We start from the raw sequence: 3,307 nt of genomic DNA, 5'->3' as shown, positions 1-3,307 counted from the left end.
TATATTTAATCAGAACAGGTGTTTTCCTGCAAGTGAACTACTTTATTTGTCTAGTAGTTAGGTAGGGAAATTTACCTTCCCTACCTTCAAAGCCTCTCCAAAGAGTCACAGTATCTTGACCAATGGTAAGGAGACAAAGCTATGTGATTTCAGCTGCAGCCAAGTATGGAGGAATCTATTTTTATATTGGGACTTAATGTAAAGGTTCTCTCCTTCTAGAAGATCATCCATCTTGACTGCAATCTTGTTACCTAGCTTTTAGGAGATTCATGTTGTTCAGACCAATAGTCAAAGCCTCACTTGAGAGCATGACTTAATAAAAGGTTATCCTAATGATCCCAAATGATGCCAGAGAAGCTACTGTAGAAATCTCATCATAGAACCAAGGCAATAATTGTGGGGGATGTAAAAATGACCTACTTTATTACATATGTACATACGGGGTTTCTATAAAAATATGGAGGTCAGATTGTGCAGTTAAAACTCATATTCCATTTTGAGCTAAGGAAAGGGGGATGGGGGTGGCAATTTGGGACATCAAAGGGCAAGAAGGCAATTCATATAGAGATAGAAAAGTAAATGTTTGGTAAATAAATATTTGCTGGACCATGTTTAACAATGGGACACAGAGAGGACTTTGATCGGAGGGACCTTGCCAGGCTCCTCCTTGTCCATCAAACTACTCCATATTAACCTATACTTACCTATGATATCTCTCTTCCTAGAGCAGGTCATCTGTCTGAATTCTTCTAGGCAGTTAGAGGGGAAGGTCGAAGGTTTTTCCTGAGTCTTTTCTTAAAAATGACCAGCTTAAAATAATCAATATCCCCAAGAGCATATTTTGGGGTGGCAAACTCTGCTTCCCTTCATAACCAATAGACTTTGTATCCTTAAATGCTCCTTAAGTATTGCTCCTGAGTATCACCTGGAAGCCAAGTGTCACTCTGATGTCTGTAAAGTATGTGCATGCGTCGTCCTTGTGGACAGATGATGACAGGGAGCTGTAACGGCCATGTCCTTGGTATCTGTTATCCTTTCAGGAGGGCTTTTTATTGAAGAGAAGAAGGAGTCACACTAATTGGATCTTTTTCCTGGGTGGAAATACTTTGAAATTGAAAGACATCCCCAGAGCAAGCACATGACTCTCCCTTCCAGCTCAGAAGAGATTCTTCGATTTAAAAACAATACTTACTGAGAGTTCTTCATCTGCCTGGAAATGTCTGTGTGGCACCCAGACAAATGCAGCCGGCTGACTTCGTCTGACTCCCTAACCACACATCAACAGGCAGAAATGCAATCTTAGTTGTTTTTATTATCCTTCACCTAATTATACGGGATTTTTCAACACATGAAAGAAAAAATAGTACAGAAAGCAATGAGTACAGAATACTAAAAGATCAGTAAAGATAAATCATTAAAGCATCAAAGTAGAGACTCTAAATGACATAGTTACAATGGAACTTGCTTAAAAAACCTTCATCGTGAAATTGTGCATACAAATGTAAAAGCTCTCTCTCGAGGGAAATGAGACAAAAAGAAACAATAACTGCTTGATTTTACACAGCACTTTATTTTGTGTAGTAGTTATCACTTAAAAGGTACATTTTTCTGGTATTATATGATTTTTATTTGATGTAACAATCAAGCAACATTCCCGGGGTCTCCCAGTGAGTTCCTCACAGAAACTAGAGTAGTGATCTTAAAGCTCTTTGGGTTCTGAAACCACAAACGGAGATGCCCATTTGGGTAAAATTTTGCTATTAGCTTCTTGGAATTTTCAGATCTTTAGAGATGATCCTTTAACTCCTTATTAGAAACACTTCCTTACGTGAGGGTTCTTTCCAAGTTCAACATTTTGAAGGCTGTAGTTTTTGGGTCCAACCAACATAATAGTAAAAGTATAGTGTAGGAAAAATAATTTAAAAAAATTGCAGAGTCAGAGGGGATTGCATTTATGTATTTGTGTATGCGTTTGAAGAAATGTGAATGGTATCCGGAAAATACCTGGCATAATTATGCTCCTATTTTATAACTTTTGGAAAATAAGTGTAGGATGAGAAAGGGGAACTTCTCTTTATCTGATGTTTGGGTCAGTGCTCCTGAATGCAGGTTTGGGGGCCAGCTCCAGCTTTTGAGAAAGCTTTCACCGACGAAGTTAACAGCACAATTATTTCTAATAAAGCCAATTTTTTGGCTGTTCTATATTCTGAAAGTTATCTCCTTTCCTTTTTTCCATGATGATTTCTCCAGTGGCATCCTTTAATGAAATGTAAACATTTATCATGATCAAGGACAGATTAACTTAGTCACATTGTTTATTTTAATCCCCAAGTCGTATAACCTGAAATGTGTTAATTAGAAGTTAGGAGTCTCACTTGTTTAAAAAAATCTGTAAATAAAGGATGATAATAGTAACTCCTTAGGGTCGGTATATGAATTTTGTGGCCTGGTAATTTGGATAAAAGAGTTAGCCTGTTTCTGTCTAATAGGAAGGACTCAAAAATTGTTATCATTTTTATTAGTTTGTCCAAGATCTTTTTAGCACACGTGATTTCATAACACTTGAAGCAATACACTTAATCTTTTTAAAAAAAATAAGTCTGTGCTTTTATGGGCTCCTTGAAAGGGATGAAATGGGAGGAGTGGGTGGCCCCAGCACCGGACTGGCCATACTTTACCAGTTCTCCTACAGGTGATGGAGAACTCACCCAGGTTGTGACCAATCATCTCTGGCTTGATTTCCACCTGTTTGAAGGTCTTGCCATTGTGCACGCCCACCATGCTGCCCACATTTCTGGCAGGATGGTCATGTCTTGCACATGCATCTTCACCACTTCGGGCTTTTCCATGGGCGGTGCCTCCTTCTTGGCCTTGCTCAGGTGTGTTAGCAGTGAGTGCTGCTTCCTCTGCAGGCCTGGGTTCAGTTGCCTCCTATGCCTGGCACTGTAGAGCTGCATCAGCTACTCATAGGACTAGTCAAGCAGCTGGTCAAGATCCACACCGTGGTAGGTTGACTTGCAACATGTCCACTTTTTCTGCTCTACTTCCGCCATCTTGTAGGTCCTTTGGAGAGGACCACCCTTTATTTTTCTAAATAGCTCTTATTTTGTGTGCACTCTGAGAATGTCCCATCTTCTAATTACCAAGAGGAGCTGGCTGAGCCTGGCCAAAGCATGGTTGGAGAAACTTAAGAATACTGGTTTGGAACAAGAAGGCCTGGATTACCATCCCAGCTCCAACTATCCCAAGCTCTATGCCTTGAGTGTCAATTGATTGCCCTAAGCCTTAGATGCCTTACATAAAATGT

At 39.7% G+C, this 3,307-nt stretch overlaps 1 pseudogene; it reads right to left on the bottom strand.

Moving 5' to 3' along the window:
* Positions 1 to 2,585: 2,585 nt before the first annotated feature.
* On the bottom strand, positions 2,586 to 3,053 carry LOC118999384 (40S ribosomal protein S15-like; annotated as a pseudogene).
* Positions 3,054 to 3,307: the final 254 nt, after the last annotated feature.

The sequence above is a fragment of the Sturnira hondurensis genome, unplaced genomic scaffold (assembly GCF_014824575.4).
Source record: "Sturnira hondurensis isolate 20B ecotype Veracruz unplaced genomic scaffold, ASM1482457v3 Scaffold0014854, whole genome shotgun sequence".
Classification (NCBI taxonomy): Eukaryota; Metazoa; Chordata; class Mammalia; order Chiroptera; family Phyllostomidae; genus Sturnira; species Sturnira hondurensis.
Note: the sequence above shows the minus strand (reverse complement) of the source record. Positions and strands in the feature narration are given on the sequence as shown.